Source organism: Schistocerca serialis, chromosome 1 (assembly GCF_023864345.2).
Source record: "Schistocerca serialis cubense isolate TAMUIC-IGC-003099 chromosome 1, iqSchSeri2.2, whole genome shotgun sequence".
NCBI lineage: Eukaryota > Metazoa > Arthropoda > Insecta > Orthoptera > Acrididae > Schistocerca > Schistocerca serialis.
In genome coordinates, this window is record NC_064638.1 from 939,007,549 (window position 1) to 939,029,442 (window position 21,894).

Consider the following 21,894-nt stretch of genomic DNA (forward strand, 5'->3'; position numbering starts at 1 on the left):
AGTGAAATCCACTGCTCATGATCTCTGCACTCGCCGGTGATTCATGTAGTAGCGGTTGTCATGCAGTAAACGCATAATCGTACGCTGGCTTACACCATATTGGGGGGACACTTGCCTGGAACCTTATTAGGGTTGGCCGCAAAATCATGTAGAACTCAATCCACTAAATCAAGTGCACGCACATTACGACGCTTCTCTGCACGTCAGTTCGGTCTAATAGGACACTGATCCCACAAACACCGACCCATGATCACATAACCACCCAGAAAGAGCTAGAAATGTTGTGTGACGTTACTGATGTCTGTAAGGGAACTTGTTTTGATATAGCTTTTGTGCCTCTCGACCGTTTCCATCTGTTTTGCCGTACACAAACGTCATCTCGGATTGTTCTCGACGTGAATACCGCACCATTCTGCTGCTTACAGTACGCTACGTCAATCACCCAGCCTGCAATACACAGGGAATACACGGCACGTGGTCAGAGGGGCTTTCATTGTCAGCGCCATCTATCGTGGTAACGATGCATTTCCGGACCCATTTTCATAGGGCGTTTATCTCTATTTCCAGTCAGGAATCCGTCCCTTCAGTTTGTCAGTTTTATCAATGTTCTCCCTGTATAGATGTATGGGATGTCTGGGTATTCTAGTTACAAACTTTTAGGACTTGTGGAGGGAAGTGGGCACATAAAATCTGGAACAGGAACGATTTCCGTTCTACGACCGTTTCATTTCAGATATATAACGCCTGCACGTCTACTGAGGAGAAGAGAAAAGTCTTACAGTTGCTTTTCCTGGCATGCTACCGAGTAGACAGGATGACGTGTACTACGTCAGACAGTTATTTGATGTTACTTAACGTCTGCCTTACTACGAGACCTGTTCAATGCCTGTGCGTCTCCGATTCACTAAACATGGTTTGACACACGTTTCCAGCATACACAGACACACTCCTTGTGTATGGTGAAGCTCTAGGTAACGGAAGAGCTGGTACTCTGCTGTATCACGAACGTTTTCCGCAAAGTAGCAAGCCGTCGCACAACATTTTTGAGCAAGTTACATAGCAGCTCCGAGAAACAGTTAGCTTCGCCGTAAGGAGGAAGGATTATGGTGCTCCACTGTAACGCCGCACGACCGAATTTGAACAAGATGTTCAGCATCAGTTTGAAGAGAATCCGTCAACGAGTACTCGAACAGTTGCCCGTGCAACGGGTGTTAGTCACAGTATCGTCTGCAGGGTTCTGCGTGAGCAACAATTACATCCGTACCACTTAACAAAGGGTACACGCTAGTGATCCAGCCGATTTTCCACAAGGTGTTTCCTACTGCACGAATTTTTTAGCAGCTGACGTATGGTGGAGACAGTGGCAGTGCGAAAGAAAGACAAAAGGAGACAATGTAAGTTAGGAGATTGTGGCAGTGGGATGCACTATAAATGAATGGGAGAAAAAGAAGACAGTTTGAGTGAGACGTAATTAGTGGCAGTGAGAAGATGATGCAGTTGTAATGTTGTTGCATTAATTTGTTCTGAAAGCGGTGCTGATATTCAAGACCATAAAAGTGGGTTAAAAGCTGTGAGCTATCTGAGGAAGTTAACCTTGCATTACTGCGCCACTGTTTCACCAGGTATCCAGTCTAGCTTACCAAATTCCCAACTAGACTAACATTAATTATAATCTTTTAGTACTCATCTTACAATAACCGGTGATATATATATAAAAATACAATTTAAATAAAAAGAAATAAACCAGTTTATATTTGGACATTTATTTTAACATTGATCATTGTTCCGTTAAAATTTCAGCATATCAAACTTGATTCATAACTAAACTGGTGCCTTATTTAGGATTGTGAAAATGTGAGTTTGTAATCTTACGGAACACATCAAATAGGGAGCCAAGATTGGAAGACTACATACAACACTGCATTCATAAAATAACACACGAAGAGCGTTGAAACATATCCAAGAGGAAATTAACCACAACCAACCGATTCAATTTTCACCCAAAGAAGTTACGTTCGTAGCGCAATCCTGTCCGTCATGAAATTACCACACACTGGAGTACTAAATTCATACTAACTCCCCGTGAATTCTTCCCGAAAAGAATAGCTGAGGGCTACTTTGATGCTTACACCACATGCTTCACGTGGTCAACTTGGTTTACACAAAGAGTGTAACTCCACAATAATTTTGATAATTAAAATAAATTACATCGAAACGCAATTTACAAAAGAAAAACCTCGAACTGGTTACTATCGTCTTACTATTAACCTGATGGGTCAAACAATTGTATAAGCACGTGGTACTGGTCTGACAAAGTACACCCCAAGTGGGTTGAACATAAAGAAAAGTTGCTATATTGAAAAATATTGTCAAGACGAGACGTTATAATCTCACACATATTCGCATTTAAGATTGATGATCTTAGTTAGAGTTACTGATCAACACGTGGTTGCACTTTATTCACAAAGTAGTGACAAAGCAACTATCGGAAGATATTCAGAACTTCACACTCGAATTACACTGCCTTACAATTTAAGATAACATTAGATATTTTAGAGCTAAACCTGATATAAAGGTGATTAAATTTTCAGTTAGGCTGAACTTAAGAAATCCATTGTCCTACGGACTTAGCAGACACGCGCTTAGCCGGAGATCTTACCACTTCAGACGCTCGTTGCGGACAGACTGACCTGGGCCCCTACCTAGCGTGCTTAACAGATACAAACGGAAGTGACCAGAGAGGCAGCTTCCTATACCTACATGACAAGGGATAGACAGGACCATATTAAGAATAGAAACCTCTCTGCTTTTAGAAAGCGTAGCTACCTGTTCCGACGTTGGTCCCACTGTTATGTAGCAGACAGGCTTGTCTGCTACCATCAAGCATGCAACTAGAAATACATTTGCTCATTCATCCTCTCACACAGAAGGGAAGGGGGATGACAGTATCTTATCATATACAGTATATAAAAGAAAGCGGATGTAAGTTCCGTATGAGACTGTGTGACATGAATTACATAAAAACTGTGTTTTAAAGTGTAGTAGTGTGACAGATCGTTCTTGTTTATGTGTAAAAGTAACACGTTCCACTACTCAGTCTCCTACCAGGTAGTCAGAAACACCACAGTAAATTTAGAAGAGGACTTTATGCCGTAATTGACAACATATTTAAGAAATTAACATGAAAGGAATCCAACAGAGACCTTTCACAGTGTATGACGGCTTAACTACAAAGAGAGAGTAGGTGAAAGGATTTAGAATTTCCTGTGTTAAAAGAGCAGGAATAAGTTCGCGTACCAAAATTTTTACTAAGGAAGGCGGAATGAATACTGTTTCCCCACTTTTCTGTCTGAAGCTTTGAAAGAGGAACATATTCACCTTTTTTGTGCTCCGCCTGGTGCATTTTTCTGTGACTGTTCATTACATCTCATTTTGTACATTATGATTATGCTTTAGGGGAATATGAAGTGTATATTAATGGGCTATTACATTACATTAATGGACATTTCTTTTCGGACAGGATGAGATGCAATACCTGTCTGCATAAGTGTCCTACACGTATAGTCGATAACTCATTCAGTTTTATTGAAAGCTCTGTAATAATATGATACAGGCGCCAACAATAATTGCGTTATACAAGCCTACAATCTGAGTATTACTTTGAGTATTACGTAACGTTTTGTGGTTTGTCTACCAGGCTGCCGCTGTAAGCAGTTTTCTCTTCTTTAGTTTCTATCCACTTTTAATCCCACTCCGACTGTCCAGATCCCTGACGTAACTGCTTGAAGTAAGTCATTTGCCCGCGGCTGAGTGCAGAGACTGCAGCAGAAGAACGGGTCGGGAGAGGAGCCGAGCTGCTCCCGACCGCTCGCAGCCACAGAATTGTCTTCCAGGTCGTCCATCCTTTCTCCGCGGCAGACAGGGCTCTGAGGATTTCCGTCCCCCGGGACAAGGTGGGCTGCCCTCGGTGCTCAATTTCCTAAAGTGGAGCCCCGTAAGAGGGATTTGCTCCCCGTTTTTCTCTCCCACTCAATGTCAGTTTCTCTCTTTCTTTCTGTTTCCTGCGGTCTGAACTCGCGGCTACGTGTTTGTTTCTTTGTGTAGTTTGTGTGTGTGTGTGTGTGTGTGTGTGTGTGTGTACAGGAGAGAAATAAAGAAAAGTGGAGGAGTGTGGAGAAAGCGACATGAAAGCATAGACTTTGGATCTCACAAAGATATTTTATAATGATGCTGAAATAAGAGGAGACAGAGTTTTAAGTATTATGTTTCCTTTTTAACAGCAGGCTAATACTATAAGAAGATTTTTCGTCTCGAAACACTTATTAGTTAAAAAAACGGGTATCAGTGGAAATAATCCTGTTATGTATACTTGACATGACACTAAATCTATGCTGTTTGTAATGCTTAAATTTTAACAGCCCAGAAAATGAATCTTAGGGACATAAATTGTTATGTACATCACTCTGGTTTATCCTAATCAGGCAAGTCGAGTGTGTATTAGCATCAAAACACATCAAACCATATTAAACAATTCACAGTGTTCCTATGTAACGACGAACTTCCCGTGTAAAGCGAATTAACATCAATTAAACTGTCTTCAGATTAGCTAATAACACTTCATTTGCGTTCTTTTGTATGTAGTCTTCAGTCTTATTGATCCGGAGTTCCTCTACACAGAAGGAAATGGTCAAATGGCTCTGAGCACTATGGGACTTAACATCTATGGTCATCAGTCCACTAGAACTTAGAACTACTTAAACCTAACTAACCTAAGGACATCACACAACACCCAGTCATCACGAAGCAGGAAAATCCCTGACCCCGCCGGGAATCGAACCCGGGAACCCGGGCGCGGGAAGCGAGAACGATACCTCACGACCACGAGCTGCGGACTACACAGAAGAAAAAAAAAGACCATGTAACGCTATTAGATATCCATGGAAAATGCTCTGGATACGGATAGTATCTTCCTTCAATCGTCCTTGATGGACGCGGAAAGCGGTTTAAAAGTAATAAGATACAGAACGCGTCAGTCTTAATTCCTTGTTAAGAAACCATTTTTTCCGAACCAGATACGGCTTGTGAGATTCGATTGCAAGCGCTTGTATTTCCAGATCACAGGCTCAGAACTGCCATTTGGAAGAGGACGGAGACTTGTTTCGATCCTGTTCTACCTTAACTTTTATTTCTAATTACCACATTCAATGTGAATGGAACTCGAAATTATGACACGGGTATTTTCGTTCCAATTAAGAAGAGTAAGACCACCTCCTGAACCTGTGCATTATTCTCGAGTTATAGTAATTTAATTGTCGATTACAAACTTCCGTTAGTAATTAACATAAAATGACGTCTACGTAAAGTAAGAGTTAAATACAACCCACAGTGCAACATTAACTAAATTTTATTTCATTTTACTTTGCCACCTACTGTCACAGCTATAGCTACAATTTCTCCTAACAGGATCAAAATGTCCGTTGGGATTAAATGAAGACATTAGACAAAACCTGTTGGTAAAACATTGTGTCATCGCAGAATATTGCGTAACAAAAGTTGGGAGGACAACACGGAATTTTTTTTTTTTATCTTATGGACTTACCTGCTAAGGTCATCAGTCCCTAAGCTTACACACTACTTAACCTAAATTATCCTAACGACAAACATACACACCCATGCCCGAGGGAGGACCAGCCGCAGAGTCCATGACTGCAGCGCCTTAGACCTCTTGGCTAATCCCGCGAGGCAACACGGAAATACAAGACACACAAAGGGTACACCAGTACGAGGCTTAGTACGTCTACAAATGGTTCAAATGGTTCTGACCACTATGGGACTTAACATCTGAGGTCATCAGTCCCCTAGAACCTAGAACTACTTAAACCTAACTAACCTAAGGACATCACACACATCCATGCCTGAGGCAGGATTCGAACCTGCGACCGTAGCAGTCGCGGGGTTCCGGACTGAAGCGCCTAGAACCCCTCGGCCACCGCGGCCGACAGTACGTGTGCAAGTCCCGCCTGGATTGACCTCTTACGTATTGTAGTTCTGACTCTGCATAGAGTGCTTCTGTTTTCGGGTTCTGGACCAACTAAATCGTACAAGATGAATATGTGGGTGACTTGTACGTGTTCATATCATTATTAGGGTACAACCTATCCACAATCAGTGTGATAGAGGAGGGTTACACATGTAAGTCTTTTGCTGCAGTATACGCAAAAGACTCAGTTATGGCGGAAACTTTCAATGGTACGACAAACAAGTTCCGCTAATAGCTAAATATAGGTGCTAGGATCGCGGTCCTTCCGAAAATGTAGAAAGAGGTTGAACCAGCACAGCACTCGCCCTGGATGCTGATCTGGGACAGACTGTGTTTCTCACATCAACCACTGTGTGTGCTGTCAGCTCTAACATGCTGCCCCGTACGCTCTTGCCAACCTAGATCCAATCGGCCAACGCAAAGCACCTTTCTGCTCGCCGAGTGTCGAGTTTTGCCCATTGTGAGCTGAAGCAGTGGGGTAGAGTCTTTTTTGTGGCGTAATCGCGATTTAACCTGGGGCTTGATATTCCCCCACCCATAAATTCTACGTGTCCCTGGGATACGTTTCAGTCCTGTCAATATTGTGCGAAGGGACCGCTATAATAGCGCCCATGTTTTCGCTCGAGATAGCTTGGTGCTATGCATATCCTAGTAAGGGATGCTGTAGCCACTGGGGATAATGTCATACAACTGCACGTATGCGTTTTCGTAGTGCATTTGTATCTGGTTTCCATCTGATCGATGATAATCTCTAACCACTCAGGCCTGGAGCACTAGTCTGAAGTGGCCAACTCGCTACCCGCATTTTAAATCCGATTGAACGTGAATGAGTCGCTCTAGGGTGAGATCTTGCAAGGCTAACACCGACACACCCAATGATCAGCAACCCCTGCAGGAGACTTGTTCAGGAACGGAGGACGCTAACGCATTAGACGCTGACAGCTTGATGCATTGTGAATACTGTATCACCAGCTGAAGGCATCACATTTCAAACTAAAGTACCATACGAGTTGTATCATACCTGCTGGAAAAACAGTTATATATTGTGGAACTACATTTTGTGAACATAATTTAGTACATTATTCTGTGAATTTAACTTGGATCGAACTCGGAATGAATCTGCCATTTAATTACAATGTATATTTGCTTCAAGATGATTAGTAAATAGGCCTCAATTCAATAAAAATAATGAAATTTTGGTATACATAGATAACTTCTTTATTAATTGTGGAGGATAATCTGATCTAAGCTTCGCTACAAGAGGCTTGGTAGGAATTGGATAAGCAATGGATGAGATATTAATCATCGGGAATTTGTTGTACTGTCCATTTATTCTTTTGATTAAGATATTTAACAGGGAAACAAGAACATCAGTGAAACTTCAAGAACATCAGTGTTATTAAAAGAAAAGAAAAAAAATGCCTTAACCTGTTACGCAGTGTTGGTACTGAAACATTACCGGCAAAACGCACGGAAATGAATGACTAATATGGTCATTTGAAAATCGAGAGTGCGAAGGGAAAGACAGATTACACACACACACACACACACACACACACACTCACTCTCACAGACACACCACTCTCTCTCTCTCTCTCTCTCTCTCTCTCTCTCTCTCTCTCTTTAAGAAAAGAGAAAGATGTTATTCAGTAATTCAAAAACGAAACAAGATCTAAACTGGGCCAGAGAGAGGCTAGTCTCGATGTTCACGTATTTTAACACAAAATTACTCTGAAATTTACATACACATAAAAAAAAGTTTTGCATCACCTCGGTGCCGAGAGCTCCGGAACCTGTACAGAAAACTGGAATAGAGATCAACATAAACATCATTTCCGCCCTTTTTATTGCTCATGAAAACCACACATTACATGTTGTACCACCATACAGAGAGACCTTCAGAGGTGGTGGCGCAGATTTCTGTACACACCGGTTCGTCTAACACCCAGAAGCACATCCTCTTGCATTCATGCATGCCTGTATTCGTCATGGCATACAATCCACAAGTTCATCAAGGCACTGTTGGTCCAAATTTTCCCACTCCTCAACGGCGATTCGGCGTAGATCCCTCAGAGTGGTTGGTGGGTCACGTCGTCCATAAACAGCCCTTTTCAACCTATCCCAGGCATGTTCGATAGGGTTCATGTCTGGACAACAAGCTGGCCACTCTAGTCGAGCGTTGTCGTTATCTTGAACGAACTCATCCCCAAGATGTGCACGATGGGGCGCGCTAATTGTCGTCCATGAAGACGAATGCCTCGCCAATATACTACTGATATGGTTACACTGTCGGTCTGAGGATGGCATTCACGTATCGTACAGCCGTTACGGCGCCTTCCATGACCACCAGCAGCGCACGTCGAACCCACACAATACCACCCCAGAACAGCTGGGAAACTCCACCTTGCTGAACTCGCTGGAAAGTGTGTCTAAGGCGTTCAGCCCGACCGGGTTGCCTCCAAACATGTCTCTGACGATTGTCTGCTTGAAGGCATATGCGACACTCATCGGTGAAGAGAACCACGATGCCAGTCCTGAGCGATCCATCGGCATGTTGTTGGACCCATCTGTACCGCGCTGCATGGTGACGTGGTTGCAAAGATGGACCTCGTCATGGACGTCGGGAGTGAAGTTGCGCACCATGCAGACTATTGCGCACAGTTTGAGGCGTAAAGCGACGCCCTGTGGCTGCACGGAGAGCATTATTCAACATGGTGGCGTTGCTGTCAGGTTTCCTCCAAGCCACTGCAGTAGTAGCCCATGGTCGGCCTGAGCGAGGCATGTCATCGACAGTTCCTGCCTTTCTGTATCTTCTCCATGTCCGAACAACATCGCTTTGGTTCAGTTCGAGACGCCTGGACACTTCCTTCACAGAGAGCCCTTCCTGGCACAAAGTAACAATGCGGACGCGATCTAACCGCGGTATTGACCATCTAGGCATGGTTGAACTACAGACAACACGAGCCGTGTTCCACCTTCCTGGTGGAACGACTGGAACTGATCGGCTGTCGGACCCCCTCCATCTAATAGGCGCTGCTCATGCATGGTTTTTTACATCTTTGGGCAGGTTTGGTGACTTCTCAGAACAGTCAAAGGGACCATGTCTGTAATACGATGTCCACAGTCACCGTCTACCTTCATGAATTCTGGTTACCGGGGTGATGCATAACGTTTTTGATGTGTGTAGTAAAATTTACGCGGAATTTCAATTAAGAAACAGAGAGTACGAACTACGTCTTGTAAACAATACTTGCTAAGGTGGCAGTCACTGCATATCAATAGTAACCACTTGGCTCCCAACTAAAAAGGAACCTCGATCAAATATGAAAACCACCAAATGGGAATATCGCGAGAACAAACGATAGTGCAGAAGACTTTATTTAAGAAAGGAAAATTGGTTCATATATGAGTATAGACAACCGAAAGCAGAGTCTCACGTACAACCATGTGATAACGGCTGTTCAAACAACATACAAAGATAACTCACTAAAATCTCCACAAACACAGTGGCCTTTTCTTAATGTGACTGTCGAATGTTAAAACCACATGCACTACTCATAGCTAGTCATACGATTTTTTGGGAAAACTAATCACACTCATAGACCTCTGTGGCCTCGTGCCCCTCAATCGAGGAACCTATAGAGCACAAGCAAACACTGGTTGTTGTTGTTGTGGTCTTCAGTCCTGAGACTGGTTTGATGCAGCTCTCCATGCTACTCTAACCTGTGCAAGTTTCTTCATCTCCCAGTACCCACTGCAACCTACATTCTTCTGAATCTGCTTAGTATATTCATCTCTTGGTCTCCCCCTACGATTTTTACCCTCCACACTGCCCTCCAATACTAAATTGGTGATCCCTTGATGTCTCAGAACATGTCCTACCAACCGATCCCTTCTACTGGTCAAGTTGTGCCACAAGCTTCTCTTCTCCCCAATACTATTCAATACTTCCTCATTAGTTATGTGATCTACCCATCTAATCTTCAGCATTATTCTGTAGCACCACATTTCGAAAGCTTCTATTCCCTTCTTGTCCAAACTATTTACCGTCCAAGTTTCACTTCCATACATGGCTACACTCCATACAAATACTTTCAGAAATGACTTCCTGACACTTAAATCTATACTCGAAGTTAACAAATTTCTCTTCTTCAGAAACGCTTTCCTTGCCATTGCCAGTCTACATTTTATATCCTCTCTACTTCGACCATCAGCAGTTATTTTGCTCCCCAAATAGCAAAACTCCTCTACTATTTTAAGTGTCTTATTTCCTAATCTAATATTCTCAACATCACCCGACTTAATTCGACTACATTCCATTATACTCGTTTTGCTTTTGTTGATGTTCATCTTATATCCTCCCTTCAAGACACTGTCCATTCCGTTCAACTGCTCTTCCAAGTCCTTTGCTGTCTCTGACAGAATTACAATGTCATCGGCGAACCTCAAAGTTTTTATTTCTTCTCCATGGATTTTAATACCTACTCCGAATTTTTCTTTTGTTTCCTTTACTGCTTGCCCAATATACAGATTGAATAACACCGGGGAGAGGCTACAACCCTGTCTTACTCCCTTCCCAACCACTGCTTCCCTTTCATGTCCCTCGACTCTTATTACTGCCATCTGCTTTCAGTACAAATTGTAAATAGCCTTTCGCTCCCTGTATTTTACCCCTGCCACCTTCAGAATTTGAAAGAGAGTATTCCAATCAACATTGTCAAAAGCTTTCTCTAAGTCTACAAATGCTAGAAATGTAGGTTTGCCTTTCCTTAATCTTTCTTCTAAGATAAGTCGTAAGGCCAGTGTGGCCTCACGTGTTCCAGTATTTCTACGGAATCCAAACTGATCTTCCCCGAGGTCGGCTTCTACTAGTTTTTCCATTCGTCTGTAAAGAATTCGTGTTAGTATTTTGCAGCTGTGGCTTATTAAACTGATTTTTCGGTAATTTTCACATCTGTCAACACCTGCTTTCTTTGGGATTGGTATTATTATATTCTTCTTGAAGTCTGAGGGTACTTCGCCAGTTTCATACATCTTGCTCACCAGATGGTAGAGTTTTGTCAGGACTGGCTCTCCCAAGACTGTCAGTAGTTCTAATAGAATGTTGTCTACTCCCGGGGCCTTGTTTCGACTCAGGTCTTTCAGTGCTCTGTCAAACTCTTCACGCAGTATCTTATCTCCCATTTCATCTCCATCTACATCCTCTTCCATTTCCATAATATTGTCCTCAAGTACATCGCCCTTGTATAGACGCTCTATATACTCCTTCCACCTTTCTGCCTTCCCTTCTTTGCTTAGAACTGGGTTGCCATCTGAGCTCTTGATATTCATACAAGTGTTTCTCTTCTCTCCAAAGGTCTCTTTAATTTTCCTGTAGGCAGTATCTATCTTACCCCTAGTGAGATAAGCCTCTACATCCTTACATTTGTCCTCTAGCCATCCCTGGTGGTCCATTTTGCACTTCCTGCCGATCTCGTTTTTGAGACGTTTGTATTCCTTTTTGCCTGCTTCATTTACTGCATTTTTATATTTTCTCCTTTCATCTATTAAATTCAATATTTCTTCTGTTACCCAAGGATTTCTACTAGCCCTCGTCTTTTTACCTACTTGATCCTCTGCTGCCTTCACTATTTCATCCCTCAAAGCTACCCATTCTTCTTCTATTGTATTTCTTTCCCCCGTTCCTGTCAATTGTTTCCTTACGCTCTCCCTGAAACTCTGTACAACCTCTGGTTCTTTCAGTTTATCCAGGTCCCATCTCCTTAAATTCCCACCTTTTTGCAGTTTCTTCAGTTTTAATCTACAGGTCATAACCAATACAATGTGGTCAGAGTCCACATCTGCCCCTGGAAATGTCTTACAATTTAAAACCTGGTTCCTCAATCTTTGTCTTACCATTATATAATCTATCTGATACCTTTTAGTATCTCCAGGGTTCTTCCATGTATACAACCTTCTATCATGATTTTTAAACCAAGTGTTAGCTATGATTAAGTTGTGCTCTGTGCAAAATTCTACCAGGCGGCTTTCATTTCTTAGCCCCAATCCATATTCACCTGCTATGTTTCCTTCTCTCCCATTTCCTACACTAGAATTCCAGTCACCCATGGCTATTAAATTTTCGTCTCCCTTCACTATCTGAATAATTTCTTTTATTTCATCATACATTTCTTCAATTTCTTCGTCATCTGCAGAGCTAGTTGGCATATAAACTTGTACTACTGTAGTAGGTGTGGGCTTCGTATCTATCTTGGCCACAATAATGCGTTCACTATGCTGTTTGTAGTAGCTTACCCGCATTCCTATTTTCCTATTCATTATTAAACCTACTCCTGCATTACCCCTATTTGACTTTGTGTTTATAACCCTGTAGTCATCTGACCAGAAGTCTTGTTCCTCCTGCCACCGAACTTCACTAATTCCCACTATATCTAACTTTAACCTATCCATTTCCCTTTTTAAATTTTCTAACCTACCTGCCCGATTAAGTGAGCTGACATTCCACGCTCCTATCTGTAGAACGCCAGTTTTCTTTCTCCTGATAACGACATCCTCTTGATTAGTCCCCTCCCGGAGATCCGAATGGGGGACTATTTTACCTCCGGAATATTTTACCTAAGAGGACGCCATCATCATTTAATCATACAGTAAAGCTGCATGCCCTCAGGAAAAATTACGGCCGTAGTTTCCCCTTGCTTTCAGCCGTTCGCAGTACCAGCACAGCAAGGCCGTTTTGGTTATTGTTACAAGGCCAAATCAGTCAATCATCCAGACTGTTGCCCTTGCAACTACTGAAAAGGCTGCTGCCCCTCTTCAGGAACCACATGTTTGTCTGGCCTCTCAACAGGTACCCCTCCGTTGTTGTTGCACCTACGGTACGGCTATCTGTATCGCTGAGGCACGCAAGCCTCCCCACCAACGGCAAGGTCCATGGTTCATGGGGGGGGGGGCAAACACTGGTGTAAATTCAAAATTCTTGAAATTGCTCTTAGTTTCTACTCGTGCGATGTATCCCTAGCTAGACGAATTGGAGAGTCGGTTAAGCTGGACTTACAGATTCACAAAATTACAACACTAAAGGCTAAAACTAGATGTTACCTCATCTATGATTCTCAGGGTAGTCAGGCTCCTAGCTACTCCTCCGACGCATGAACAATGGACACCATCTTCCTGTGCCAACTTCAACAAACGCGACGGAGCATCACTCTCCGGTGTCTCTCTGACCCAGAAATGTTGGCCTTTGCTTTGCACAGAAGTTGGCTATTTTCCCTTACTTTCAGAGAAACCATACCCCGAGCTCAGAGACGCATATAGACACACCAGCAGACGACGAACACTCTTCGAAGCAACAAGCAGAGGGATGGGAAATGAAAAATATAGCGCGACAATATAAATAATTGATTATTGCTTTACCGCATCAAATTACACTCTTAATAACTATATAGCTAACGTGGAAAATAATTTAGATAGGAAACAAAGCTGAGATGTGGTGATCTGGTACTGAAGTATTACTATGGCTGCCAGATATAACACCCAGTTGACCATCTTTCAGTTTGAGGTTATAGAAGTTCAGACATGTAAGCATTGCTACGAAGAATTGTAAAAGTGGGTATCAATCCTGCAAGTCAATAAAGAGGTTTATGTAGAGACGCTTACAAGTACGGTGTGCAGGAGGACGAGATAGTGATTAACGCCCCGTCGACAATGAAGTCAACAGAGAAGGAGCGCAAGCTCGAATTAGGGAAGAACGGGGAAGGAAATCGGCCGTGCCTTTTCAAAAAACCCATCCAAGAATTTGCCTGAAGCGATTTAGGGAAATCGCGGAAAACCTGAATCAGGACGTCTGGACGAGTTTTTGAACCGTCACCTTCCCAAATGTGAGTCCAGTGCGCTAACCACTGCGGCACCTCGCTGAGGGACACCACACGCCACAAGCCACATACGGCCCATGGCCAGTTATACGTATTAGCTGAGTCTGTAATACATTTCTAACTCGCTTAATGATGCCATGGTACCTTTTATTGATCACATTATTTTGTTTCGTTGACATCGAAGACGTCTTAACAGAATGATATTCTAGTTACGTTAATTACACAACTAATTCAATATAAATACTGATTATTATTAAATTAATGCAACTTGTATTTCACATCAAATATGAAATATACATTAACCACACATTACGTGAACTGGCACTAGCCTCTCATAGTTTGCTCATGAGAGCTCTGTTGATACATTGTAGCTAACCGAGAACAAAGCCTAAAATAATCTGTGGTGTCACCGCCGGACACCACACTTGCTAGGTGGTAGCTTTTAAATCGGCCGCGGTCCGGTAGTATACGTCGGACCCACGTGTCGCCACTGTCAGTGATCGCAGACCGAGCGCCACCACACGGCAGGTCTAGAGAGACGTACTAGCACTCGCCCCAGTTGTACAGCCGACTTTGCAAGGAAAGGTTCACTGACAAATACGCTCTCATTTGCCGAGACGATAGTTAGCATAGCCTTCAAAATGGTTCAAATGGCTCTGAGCACTATGGGACTCAACTGCGGAGGTCATTAGTCCCCTAGAACTTAGAACTAGTTAAACCTAACTAACCTAAGGACATCACAAACATCCATGCCCGAGGCAGGATTCGAACCTGCGACCGTAGCGGTCTTGTGGTTCCAGACTGCAGCGCCTTTAACCGCACGGCCACTTCGGCCGGCAGCATAGCCTTCAGCTACATTTGCTACGACCTAGCAAGGCGCCGTATTCAATTGATATTTCTTATATGAAGCATGTATGATCAAGAGCGATGTTCTACAATTACGGATTAAAGTTAAGTATTCCAGAAGCTACGTACTTTTCTTTATAGCATTCATTACGTATCCTGTTTCAGACCTCACGCCAGCCTGCGTGAGTTTAAGCGCGTGCCTTTCGGCTTCCTCTCATTGTGTCTAGGCTGTCTTGTCTAGACACAACATTTTTGGCGACTCGGATACAAACGGTTGTATTGCTCTAATTTACTTGTGTCATGGCTTCGCCACAATCTCCAGATGTACTGTCCGAATTTTATCGCTTGCAGAATCAGCAGACGCAGGCGTTATTCGATGCCCTTGGACAGCTCGTCCAGGGTCAACGTGCAATGCAAAATGATGCGGCCGCCGCCGCTCCACCGCTACCGCAGCCACAACACGTAGTTGCACCACCTTTTCGTCAATTTGATGCGGCACTGGAAAGCTGGACGGAGTGGTCACGCCAATTTGGATTCCATCTCGCCGCCTACAGAATTCAAGGTAACGAGCGGCAGCCTTTCTTATTGTCCTGTGTAGGCGCCCACACGTACCGAGTGATAGTGAAATTATTTCCCCGACGCGACGTAGCAACTCTATCCTATGAAGAAATTTTGTCTGCATTAGATGCATATTTCAAAGAATCAGTCAATGTAGTTGCAAAACGGTATACGTTCTTTCGTACCAAACGTACGGCCGTTCAAACTAATCGGGAGTGGGTTGCAACTTTGCAAGGCCTTACTAGGGACTGTGCTTTTGAGTGTGAATGTGGACTTCCTTATTCAGATACTATGGTGCGTGATGCAATTGCACAGAACGTTTCTGATGTTCATATAAGGGAACAGATTTTGAAACTAGTTAATCCCTCCCTTCAACAAGTGATAGACATATTGGATAGGCAAGACACACTTGACTTTGCTCAGGAATCATTTGAAACTTCGCCAGCCGTGTGTCACATTAACCGGCCCGCCGGGCGCGCTGCACGGAACTGTAAACAGCCGCGCTCGTCCGCGCAGCTGCCGCCAAGCTCTCAACCACGTGTCCTGCGGCAGCAAGCAAATGCAGTGCTAAAATCATGCCCGCGGTGTGCAACCAGACATTCGCGTGAGAATTGCCCGTCACGCCAAGCTATTTGCTTTTTCTGTAATAAAGAAGGACATGTTCAGAGTGTTTGCCAGAAAAAGCTCAGATCGGACATTCACAACCATTCCAGGCCCTTTGCTTCGCGCCGGAATCGGAATCGAACCAAGCATACTCAGGCTTGTGAACCTTCGCCCATGGACATTCATGTAGTTAATTCCACTCCGCCCACTGCTACTCTCTCTAAACGTGACTATGTGCGTCCCACAAAAAGTGTGCGTCGACGTCGCCAGAAATCATGTCAATTAGCAAGTGATTCTGTACCAGTATCTGTTCAAATTGCACGAGACAGTCGCTCTTGTCGTCAGCAGGACAATAAACTTTTTGTAAACTTGGACATTCTTGGCCACGTGATACCATTCCAGCTCGATACCGGAGCTGCAGTTTCATTGCTCAATAAAGACATGTACAAACAACTGGGCACACCTCCGTTGCGTGCCGCAAATGTTAAGTTAAATAGTTATTCAGGTCAGACTATTCCTGTGTTGGGACAGTGCAGCCTTCTTGCAACATACAGGGGACAAACAAAACTTGTGTCATTTTACGTACTTCCTTCTTCTTCTGCAGTGAACTTGTTTGGTTTAGATTTATTTCAATTGTTTAACTTGTCTATAGTAAATCAGGTCCTCTCAGTGAACCAGACTGTGTCTTCAGACAGTGTTTCTCGTCTATGTGAGGAATTTGCAGACATTTTTGCACCGGGCCTAGGTTGCGCTCAGAACTATAAAGCACATTTGGAACTGAAAGTCAACGCGCAACCGAAATTTTTCAGAGCGCGCGATGTTCCCCATGCATTGCGTGATGAGGTCGCAAGAACATTACACGAACTGGAATCACAAGGTGTGATTGAACATGTGCAGGCTTCTCTCTGGGCATCACCCATAGTAATTTTGCCAAAACCTTCCTGTAAATTGAGACTTCGTGTCTTGGTGGTTAACACGCATCTTGGTTTGTACCGATTCAAAAGACTGCCATTCGGGTGTGCATCTGCCCCTGCATTGTTTCAGCAATATCTACAAACTGTTTGTGCCTCGGTCCCTACTGCAGCAAACTATCTGGACGATATTGTGATCTCCGGAAAGACGGAAGAAGAACCTTTAGCCAATCTCAGAACATTATTTCAGGTCTTGCGACAAAATGGTCTCCGCTTGCGGAAGGACAAATGTGTGTTTTTTGCTCGTGACTTACCACATTTGGGACATGTAATCAATGCACAAGGCATACATCCGAGTCCAGAGCACCTCCGTGCCATACAGGACTTGCCTTCGCCGCAGAATTTGAAGCAGCTACAGATTGTGTTGGGAAAAATTAATTATTACCACAAATATATTCCACATGCCTCTTCCATTTCAGCTCCGCTTCATCGCTTACGCCGTAAAGGTGTTCCGTTCGTCTGGACGACGGAATGCGAACGCGCCTTTCGTCAGTTGAAATCGGCGTTGCTTTCAAATACTTGCCTTACGCCATTCAATCCCCAGAAACCCCTTTTGTTGATGGTAGATGCATCGGATTTCGGGATCGGTGCTGTGCTTGCGCACAAAGATAGCTCGCATGATCGCCCTATTGCCTTTACGTCAAAATTACTCTCGTCTGCGCAAAGAAATTATTCACAGATCGAGAAAGAAGCTTTGGCTCTCGTATTTGGTGTTACTAAGTTCCATGATTTCTTGGATGGTCGTCACTTTACTATCATCACAGACCACCAACCTTTGACGTCGCTTTTTCATCCGAATAAGCCTGTACCACCACGTACAGCGCAGAAATTCATGCGCTGGTCAATTTTCCTCTCGCAGTACCGCTACGATATCTTGTATCGGTCCACTGCTAAGCACGGCAACGATGATGCATTGTCCCGTTTGCCTGTTGCTGAGGATAGAGCATTCGATTCTTCCGAACTTGTTTGCAAGTTCATTGATGCGGAAACCGATGACGTGGTCGACTCGTTTCCGATTGATTTTCGTCGTGTAGCTACAGCCACAGCTGCTGACCCTGTCCTTGCTACCGTTTTGCGTTTTGTTGCTACGCAATGGCCCTTGTCGAATTCGCGGATCGAGGATCCGCTGGTTCGCCGATTTTTTGCTCACAAGGAGAGACTTTTTGTTCGACGTGGTGTTTTGCTGTTGCGTTCTGATAATGATCAGTCCCGGGTCGTGGTCCCACGTTCGTTACAGTCCTCTGTCTTACGGCTTCTCCACCAAGGACATTGGGGTATAGCTCGAACGAAACAACTTGCTCGTCAGCACTGTACTTGTTTCGGAATCGATGCTGCGATTACGAATATGTGCTCTTCTTGCATGGCGTGTGCCGAACAACAGTCTGCACCACCGCGGAAATTCTTTGCATGGCCAAAAGCCACTTCCCCGTGGCAACGATTGCACATCGATTTTGCTGGTCCATTCTGGAATGCTCGATGGTTGATTGTGGTGGATTCATTCAGTAATTTTCCTTTTGTTGTCCGGATGTCTTCCACGACGTCATCTACCACCATCCAAGCGTTATCCGCTATCTTTTGCATTGAAGGTCTTCCACAGACTTTTGTTTCCGACAATGGCCCACAATTCATGTCCGCAGAATTTCAGTCATTCTGCAAGGCCAATGGCATTCAACATCTGACATCCGCGCCGTTTTCGCCTCAGTCCAACGGTGCCGCTGAACGATTGGTCCAGACTTTCAAGTCGCAGATGTTGAAGTTGACAGAGTCGCATTCTCGGGAGGACGCGTTATTGCTCTTTTTGTCCTCGTATCGCTCTCAGCCCCGAGATGGTCGCTCGCCGGCTGAGTGGTTGCACGGTCGTCCTCATCGAACCTTGATGTCTTTGCTGCATCCGCCGCATCAGGTTCCTGTGCAGCGGCAGCCACCTGCTTTTGCTCCAGGCGACGTTGTATACTATCGCAACTATCGAGGTTCACGGCGTTGGCTCGCAGGGTGCATTCTTCGCTGCCTCGGCCACGCTATGTATCTGGTTTTGGGGGCCTCTGGTGAGGTGCATCGGAATCTCAATCAGCTGCGCCCCTGTCGTCGCACGGGCTTTGCCGCTCCCCGTCTGCTTTCAGCGATGGTGCCGTCCGGTCAGCGCCCTGGGGACCCATCTACTGGCTCGCCTCATCCCCAGGTGTTACCGACGCTGCCTTCCATTTTGCCCCATGGCGACGCGCCGCCGCCGCCGCCGCCTGTTCTTCCGACGGCGCCGCCCGCAGTGGACGCGTCGCTGCAACCGCCGGGCGCCTCCCTGGGTCACGCGCCGCCGATCGCTTCCCGCGACCAGCTGTTCTCCGACATGGAACTCTTACCCGCTCCGGACCAGATGTCGTCTTCGCCCGTCGGGTACCCCGACGCGATGGAGGTCGACCCTACGGCCCCTCCTGTGTCTTTACGGGCGCATACACCGCATGTTGGCGTGCACCCTGGACTAGGTTTTCAGGCGTTTCCTAGCTCCCCTCGGACCGAATGGCCGGGTGCGGGTGGCACAGCCTCGCCTGTTGTTAGGCTCCCCACCTCGTCGCATACGTCACCATGGGGTCCTTCCCACGGCGGGCGGAAGCCTTATAACACAACCGTCCGCCGATTTGCGGGGGAGGAATGTGGTGTCACCGCCAGACACCACACTTGCTAGGTGGTAACTTTTAAATCGGCCGCGGTCCAGTAGTATACGTCGGACCCGCGTGTCGCCACTGTCAGTGATCGCAGACCGAGCGCCACCACACGGCAGGTCTAGAGAGACTTCCTAGCACTCGCCCCAGTTGTACAGTCGACTTTGCAAGGAAAGGTTCACTGACAAATACGCTCTCATTTGCCGAGACGATAGTTAGCATTGCCTTCAGCTACATTTGCTACGACCTAGCAAGGCGCCGTATTCAATTGATATTTCTTATATGAAGCATGTATGATCAAGAGCGATTTTCTACAATTATGGACTAAAGTTAATTATTCCAGAAGCTACGTACTTTTCTTTATAGCATTCATTACGTATCCTGTTTCAGACCTCACGCCAGCCTGCGTGAGTTTAAGCGCGTGCCTTTCGGCTTCCTCTCATTGTGTCTAGGCTGTCTTGTCTAGACACAACATAATCTGTATAAAAAACAGTAAGAACAGTTCGTATCAGATACATCGTAGGAGGTTGCTTATCTGTAACGTGGCCAACAATGGACCGCGTGGAATTTATGGTCAACCTGTTCTATCGTCACAGAACTCTTTCATCCTCTCTACATCTGCGTCTACATACAAACACCGCAAGTCACAGTACAGTGCGTGGTGGAGTGTACCATGTACCATTATGAGTCAAGACTTCCTATCTTCATTTCCTCGTCGGTTTATAAGACTGGCCGAGCGGTTCTAAGAGCTACAGTCTGGAGCCGCGCGACCGCTACGGTCGCAGGTTCGAATCCTGCCTCGGGCATGGATGTGTGTGATGTCCTTAGGTTAGTTAGGTTTAAGTAGTTCTGAGTTCTGTGGGACTGATGACCACAGCAGTTAAGTCCCATAGTGCTCAGAGCCATTTTTTGTAAGACTTTTGTTATACACTGACGAGGCTGAAAAGTGTTGCTTCATGAAGTACCTGTCCACTGTTCAGAAAACTTTCTAGTATCTATCAACGCTGTGGAACACAATCAACAAAAACTGTGGTTTTAGAGGTGCTCTTTACATAACAGATGTTTAATGTTTAAACTTTCATTCCATTCGAAACTATTCTTCAGTAAAAGATGTGATCGTCACGGGAACAAGTATATTCATATATTCGTTATCACATGGCAGCAGACAGCCTCCGAATTTCATATGTAGGAATGTCTGAAACACACTCTCTGGCGTTCATGAAGATTGCTTGCTGGTGCCCGATATGTAAGTATATGTCTTCCCATCGAACACCAGACTTTTCTATGTGGTGTGACATTTCAGAGTACTGGGCAGCCCAGTCAAGAGCCCGTGGATTTGTCAAGGCGTCTGTGGTGTGAACTGCAGTGCGCGGTATCGCATTATTCTGCTGGAACATGCCATTTCGTAACATGGATATGAAAGGCGTGACAGTGAGCTATTTTTGCCACGTAGTGGACTCCTGTCAACAATTACCAAATCAGTCCTGTTGTCGTATCCAATAGCCCCAATCCACCCCATGCGCCTGTCCAACCCCCGCCCACCACGATTCCATGAGTTGGTGAGGTGTGTGTGTCGAGAATTTCTGCTTCCTCGGCCTTTCACAAGGTCGTCTACAGACAAGTTGGCGTCGATCTGACCACAGCAGATGCGAGTCTCGTCACTGAACACCACAGAATGCCAGTGAGTCTCCTAGGTGAGTCGGGCTCTACGCGATGCAAGTTTCTGTTGCTTGAAGTATTGTGCCGATGGCAAACGACGAGTGGCAGCTCGAGACTCAAGTCAGCTTCTGGTGATATGCTCCCGACTGCTAGTGGTGACGCTCTGCCTGCAACCCATGCCCAGATTTCAGGTGTTCTCGTCTGTCCAGTCGTCAGAGAGAGTCGAATAATGCAACAAATTTCTCGTGGTGTAGGCTTTCGGGACGGACCCATACGTAATCTTACTGCCACAGTGGTTCTTTGAGTCCGCCGATCGGGGTGGCCGAGCGGTTCTAGGCGCTACAGTCTGGAACCGCACGACCGCTACGGTTGCAGCTTCGAATCCTGCCCAGATTTCAGGTGTTCTCGTCTGTCTATTCGTCAGTGAGAGTCGAATAATGCAACAATTTTCTCGTGGTGTAGGCTTTCGGGAAGGACCCATACGTAATCTTAATGTCACAGTGTTTCTTTCAGTCCGCCTACCGGGGTGGCCGAGCGGTTCTAGGCGCTACAGTCTGGAACCGCGCGACCGCTACGGTTGCAGGTTCGAATCCTGCTTCGGGTCCTTAGGTTGATTAGGTTTAAGTAGTTCTAAGTCCAAGGGGACTGATGACCTCAGAAGTTAAGCCCCATAGTGCTCAGAGCCATTT